Source organism: Passer domesticus, chromosome 1, assembly GCF_036417665.1.
Source record: "Passer domesticus isolate bPasDom1 chromosome 1, bPasDom1.hap1, whole genome shotgun sequence".
NCBI classification, from domain to species: Eukaryota; Metazoa; Chordata; class Aves; order Passeriformes; family Passeridae; genus Passer; species Passer domesticus.
The window spans coordinates 116,886,224-116,893,421 of NC_087474.1; the positions used below are offsets into that span (position 1 = coordinate 116,886,224).

The 7,198-nt window shown below is 35.3% G+C and overlaps 1 long non-coding RNA gene across 1 annotated transcript; it reads right to left on the reverse strand.

Moving 5' to 3' along the window:
- Nucleotides 1-532: 532 nt before the first annotated feature.
- LOC135289299 (uncharacterized) lies at nucleotides 533-5,591 on the reverse strand. The gene is made up of 3 exons (XR_010352086.1): nucleotides 5,460-5,591; nucleotides 2,409-2,490; nucleotides 533-666 (listed from the first exon to the last, which is right to left on the reverse strand). It is a non-coding gene; the product is annotated as an uncharacterized LOC135289299 (long non-coding RNA).
- Nucleotides 5,592-7,198: the final 1,607 nt, after the last annotated feature.

Genomic DNA, 7,198 nt, shown 5'->3' on the forward strand with positions numbered 1-7,198 from the left:
TTCAGGCCATTAGACAAGATAATGATCTCAGTAAAGGGACTCAGAGTAAGATGAAACTCTGGATTCTGCAGCTTTAAAAATGCAAGATCATCCACTTGTGGTTGTTTTGAATAGGATTTAATTTCTTATTTTTCATGTAGCAGCAGCATTTGAATTCCAAGGACATTCATCTAATGTGTTTCAGCTGTTAGCCTTTAACCAGGGTTTAGCATGGTCATGTGTTCATCATAAATACATTAAGGATCATTAAATAATTGAAGTAAGTCAGAGAACAGATTTAAGAATTAACAAAATAAAAATTATGTGATTTAGGTAATATCTATTTTCCACACATTCAAAAAATAAACAGAAAAAAAAATATCAGCATGTTTCACATTTTTAGTCATTCTTTTGAAGTTATAAAGCTTCACATTTATTTTCACTTGTGCTGCTTTTCTCTCTTATTTCAGCCTGGTGTTTTTCCAGCACAATATAGAGGTGGCATGGCACCACTGCAGAGTATTGGTTTCTAAGGAATTTTATTAGGGAGGACTGAAACTCTAAGGCAGTTGTGTTACTACTAAACAGGTTACATAGTGTTTTATGAAGAGTCAGCATTTCCTTCTCCATGAATTGAAAAGCTTCTGGGAAGAAGATATTCCTTGGGTATTCTGTGTTTTTATGAGCCTGAGAAAGCAACCACATTACAATAATCTCATTAAATATAAAATACAACTAAACACATTTTCCTATTAACATATTTTTTCTCTTTTCTTTTACAGCCAGCTGGTAACCTTTCATTGCCTGACATCTACTGCAGGACAAACTGTAGAGAGTTGCTCTCTAATTGACACCTAATTCCAAGCTCTGTGTATTCCATGTATTCTTTTAGTAGGTAAGGATCTGAAGATATTTTCCTGATACTACAAGCTGCTTTGTGAAAGTGACTGCTAGTAGAGGCTCTGATTTTAATCTGTACTGAAGACAGTCATGTCATAAATTATTAAATAATAATATATTATTAAATAATTTTTAAATAATTAAATATTGAAAATTGCAATAATTTCTGCTCTTTTTTTTTTTTCTGTTCCTAAATCCATAATAATTTTTTCTCAACCTGAGAAATAATCTGCAGTTGTCGTGGCAGATCTTTTGTTCATTAGATGTTGTTTTGTAAGAACTTGACATGAACTGTAGATGAAATTTCTGTTTTATGTAGGACTTACACTGGATGAAATGTGTAAAATTGTCTAAAATTATCTAAATTTATATATGTGTGTATTTATGTGTGTATGCATGTGTTCAAATGTACTGCAGTTTCCTGGCTACAAAATATTTTTTCAGGGGACGAGGTCTACAACTTTATATAAACTTTTTTCAAAGATTGGAAAAACACATAAGAAGTTGAAAAAATATTAAAGACAGGAAGTAATTTATGTAAAAATAATTTGAAGCATTTATTGCTTTTCTGTCTACAACTTATTTTTTTCTTTTTCTTTTGTTCGACAAAAATAAACATCAATTGAATATTGTAGAAATACCTCTTAAATATAAGTATCTTATCACAAAATAAAAATGTGATAGAAACTGTTATTGTTTGGTATACATATTTTTTAAGCAAATAACAGAAGGACGAGTGGGAGATAATTGAGCTGTGGTAATCTACCAGTGATGCAGTTCTTTTCTGATTCCACTTGACCACCAGCTCCTCACAAATCCTGAGAGCAAGGATTAAACAAGGCTGGGCATAGCAGGGCTGATCTTCAATCTACTGGTCTTTGCACTATGCAAGTTATTCAATAATAAGACTAATAGAGCCTAAAAAAGGTTAGTTTTATATTTTTCCATCTGTAAGAGCAAGTAGATAAAGACAGGAGGCTAGATATTCTACCTGGAATATCCTACCTGTAAGGAAGCTTTCCAAGGGAGGATATGACAAGGAAAGAAATAAATCTTTTTGTCTTTCTCTCAACCTCTAAACTGTCAGATGAGTGATTGAATTTTGGGACAACCACCAAACCAAAAGGGATATGCATGATTAAACACGCAGACATTGCCATAAACCCAAAGCCCTACCAATTATGTATAAAGTTATTAACAAAATGTGGTCAGAATGCCTGATCTACACGCCAGCCCTGCAGACACCAGTGTCAATAATTGTATTTGAGTTTTAATGGCAAAAGAGTTATGTGAATTTAGCATGATTAAAGACACAGACATCATAAAAGTATTCTATAGCAACCTAGCACCTGATATTTGCCTCCTTGTGCCTCTGAAAGGTGTGTAAATCAGACAGTGAAGGAATGGTCTGGATGCTGTGAGTTGTGCCACCCATTCTGATGGGGCTGGGGCTGGCATCAGTCATTGCTCGCCATGTCCTCTACCCCCACATACACCCCGAGTCCCTGAGTCAGACCAAGGCTCCTTACATTCTGATGAGGTGACCAGGACACAAGTTTTTAGGTACATGTTGGCCAGTCTTCTTGGGCTGCTACTTGCATTTAGCAGGACCTGCAAGTACATCCATTAAGGCAGAATATGTTAAAGCTAATTTTCTTTTTGTTTATTTTTTCTAAAATTATTTATGCCAGCATAAAGGTACTAAAGATTTTCAAAACCGTTGGCAATGTTCTGGTTTATTAATCTTTGTTTTCTGAGAAACAAAGATAATTTTTTGATGTTTTATTCCTTATAAAATAGAAGCTTTGATGATTTTTACTTAATTTTTTTTTTTATTAAGAACTACTTCTTAATTAGAAGCTATCAAACACTCATTGAACATTTTTTCCTGTAAAATTTATGGTTTTTATTAAGTAACTTTGTTTGGTCTGTAAAACACTGTGACACTGGTGGAAGGTATTAATTTTTTAATGGAATAAAAATATATATACTGCATGTCAATTGAAAAAAAATCCAGTATTTTTAACTATTTCTTATAACTGAACCGTCACTTTTTGGATCAGTTCCACTACTGTTTGGTTTTCTGGGTGGTTTTGGCAAAGATATAGAGAATTTCTTCTAACTGAACCGTCACTTTTTGGATCAGTTCCACTACTGTTTGGTTTTCTGGGTGGTTTTGGCAAAGATATAGAGATATTTTTCAGGGGAGAAGGGTGTTATATTAAAAAATAATAACTATAATACTTTTGGCAGAAAAAAACCCCATGTGATTAAGATGGTAAAATTATCACTACTACTCAAATTGATTTATGGGAAAAAAACTAGACATGAAAGTTTTAAGCTATGTACAGGAATGAATATCCACCATCTCCAAGTCTAGAAATTATTCAATTTAACTTATAGTGAAAAAGAGTCATAAAAAGTCAGCGTTATTGCTCTTCTGCAGGCTTTTGAATACAAGTGTAGTGCAATTCCTTAATGATATTTTTTTAATGAGCAATCTGACCATTAGAAGATTTTGTCTATTCAATTGCTCTTGTCTCCATAACTCCCTGTTACTGCCTGGAAGCATAATGACCATGTAATCTATGAAAACTTGCCTGCATAGAAAAAAACCAGAAATCATACTTACAATAATGTGGTGGTCTGCTGCAATATGCTTTTTATGAATCCCATATATTTCTTTTCTGTTTCCCATTTAAACTTTTAGTATTATGTATCACTGATGTTATCAGTTCCTTGGGAGGGAGGTTGTATTTTGTTGTATCTTTATAGGGTATGAAACACAACAGCCTATTCGTCTAAGGCTACTAGATGCAGTAGTAGTGGGAAATAATACTTGTCATTGCCTTCTGTCCCATTGAAAATTTATACATACAATTTTATTTCATTTGTTTCTTCCTAAATAAAAGTTCAATACCACCGTAAGTCTAAAGTAAATTCTATATGCCTGGTAAATGCACAAAATTTACAATAACATTATTCATTATATCAGAATTACCCAGAGATTTTATGTCAGTGATATTTAAAGATCATTGTCTTGAATCAGTAATGTAGAATGAGATGTAACAGACTGTATGGATTGTAAATGCAACTGTACATAAATGTTTTATATCATATATAGACATAGCTGTTTGACGAGTGAGTACCTGCCATTAAAACTCAAATACAATTATTGACACGGATGTCTGCAGGGTTGGCATGTAAATCAGGCATTCTGCCAGCATTTTGTTAATAACTTTATACATAATTGGTAGGGGTTTGGGTTTATGGCTTTTCTTTTTGCTTAATGTAGTATTATATGGTCAGGTATTGAAAATAATTGAGATTCAAGAAGCCGTTGTTGTTGAATATCCAGTGTTCTTTTCAAAAGTGAAAATTATAGTCTCAATAATTTATCCAGAACTTAAAAACCATATTTTTTCTGAATAAAATCTTCTGATTATAAAATAATTCCTGGCATACTCTGTTTTCTGTATGACCATTGCTTACATATAATCAGATGAATGCAAGTCTTTTTAAAATCTGAATTTACATAAAAATTTGGTTTTGTTACACTTAGTGTTAAATTTCTAAATATATTTTATAAAACGTAGGCATTAATACATAATTGTGAAGAGAGAAAAACATAACTGGTATTTTCAGAAAGCAAATTTTAAGTATGAAATATACATGTAAGAGATGAAAAAGAAATATAAAATTGAAGTTCATATAGATGAATATGTAGCTCACACCAGTTGGCCACTTGTAACAGACTGAGTTTAGATGCATGGTATCACTCAATGTTTTGTTAGCTTTACCATGTTTTCTGCTTAATAAGAATATGCCTTCTTAAGGCTATTCATTTTTCAACATGCTTATTGTTCTTAGATTTATGCAAAAAGTATATTTTTGCTTTGCATTACTTTCTCCTCTGGACGCTTTTTTACAAGAATATCTGGAGAAGTATTTCCCAGAAGAGTTTTTCCTGCAGCTGACTTTCTCAGAAAAGGCATTTCTCAGAAGAGTTGGATTTTTTTCTCTGATTCTGTAGTAAACTGAATGTCATGGGATTTTTTCCCCCTGCTGCTGCAATCTTCCAACAACTCCCTGGTGATAAATTTGTTCTAATACTGGCTTACTGGTGCAACCAGTACTTGCTTAACTAACACTAGGAGAAAGGTGGATTGTGCACAGGTTGTAACTGGGTTTAACCTGCAAAAAGATAACTCGGTTTTTACTTGGCAAGGATCTTTTCCAGATCTTCTCTTACCTGGTCCAAAGGTTATTGCCAGAAACCATCTGCACTTGCAAGGTAAAAACCAAATGGTTCATTGAAGTTTCACCCTATGTGGCATCCCAGAAATTTTTAAAAGATTGAACCTTTCCGGAAATATGAAATTGCATAATTTGGGGGGGAATATAATTTTCTTAGTGAGTGTTCTGCCATATAGTCTTGAAACACGACTTTTTCCACTTTGCAGGATGATTTGAAATAAATTTCTAGCATACGCTCATGTTGAAACATTTTCAGTTGATACAGATATTAACCTTCATTTCATACAGTCCCATTCTTTCTGATGACAGGTAGAAATACCCACCTATGCTAACTTCGCAGTCTGTCTTCCAAGATTTTTCCTCCCAGAAAAATACTTATGAGCCAGGCAGATTGTGCTACCTTCTGCTGAACACCTGCTGTTGGCTCAACAGCAAGTGCAGACACAGACCCATGCTCATAGCAGACACCTTCACACAGCAAATATCCTTTGGCACCGATGTCAAACATTCATTGTGAAACCTCATGGTTTCCCTCTGTGATTTATCGTCATAGAGATCATTGAGGGAGCTGTGGTGCCTACTGCAGGAGGTTGCAGCCTCATGTGAAGGCTGTTACTTGGTCCCAAGAGCAGTATGGCTGCTGGCAGCAAGACGTGGAACCCATGTGTGCTGCTGACACAGGTATGTGCCACACATCCGCTACATAGCAGCAACTCTCCTATTTTCTGCCTTTTTTCTTTTGACACAGAATCATAGAATCAGAGACTCGTATATGCTGGGAAAGACCTTTGAGATGATTAAGTCTATGTTAACACAGCACTGACATGTCCACTATTGTACCGTGTCCCTAAGCATAGCATCTACACTTATTTTAAGTACCTCCAGGTGTGGTGACTCCACCACTTTCCTAGGAAGCCTCTTCCAATGCTTGACCTTTTTGATAAATACATTTTCTTTAATATCACAGAATCATTTAGGGTGGAAAAGATGTCTAAGGTCATCAAGTCCAACATTTGATACATTACCACCTTGTCAACTATAACATAACACTAACATCCAGTCATTTCCCAACTAATTGCAGGAGTGTGACTCCACTTCCTCCTTGGACAGTCTGTTTCAATGTTTATCAACCAAGAAATTGTTCCTGATCTCCAGACCTTTCACCAGTTTCCTTGCCTTTTTCTGGACATGCTCCCACACCTCAATGTCTTGAAGTGAGGGACCCAGAACTGGACACAGCACTCAAGGTGCAGCGTCAGTATCATACATGTACAGTGCTCAGAGGAAAAACTTCCATAGTCCTGGCCACACTATATCTGATAAAAGCGAGGATGCCATTGGCATCCAATCAAAACATCCCCTGGTGCAACTGGAGGCTGCTTCCTCCTGTCCTATCACTTTCTGCTTGGAAGAAGAGACCAACCCCCACCTGTTTACAACCTCCTTTCAGGTGGTTGCAGAGACCAATAAGCTCTCTCTTGAGCATTTTCTTCAAGCTAAGCAACCCCAGCCCCCTCATCTGTTCCTCATAAGCCTCATGCTCCAGACCTTTCACCAACTTCATTGCTCTTGGAGACACAAATATTTCTATATTCCTTCTTTCCATTCTAAAAATTCTCTCTTTCCTCATACGCAAAGCTTTGTGGGGATTTGTCCACCTGTATGATTAGATATGAATGCTCTATTCAGGCTCTCATGGTAGCTGGGGGGAAAGGCAGACATTTCTAGAGAGAAATGTTTTGCTCAAAGGCTGACATCTAGAATGGGTTAGATGCCTATAAGCACATTTGGACACTGTGCTCTAAGCAGAAATGTCTCCATTGTAGTTAATCTAAATTTTCACAAAAATCCATTCCACTATATAACCCTGAACTCCTTTCTAAACTAGAAAACTTGGATATTTCTTAATATCTTGATTTTTATACTTCTCAGTCTCCATAAACACTACCCAAGTAGTAAGAATATGCTAGCACTCTTGCTTCATGAACATTGATTTCATAGATGCCTTTAAAAGCTGTGTTTGAGAAGATATGGGATACTAAAATAAAAACACAGTCTATCT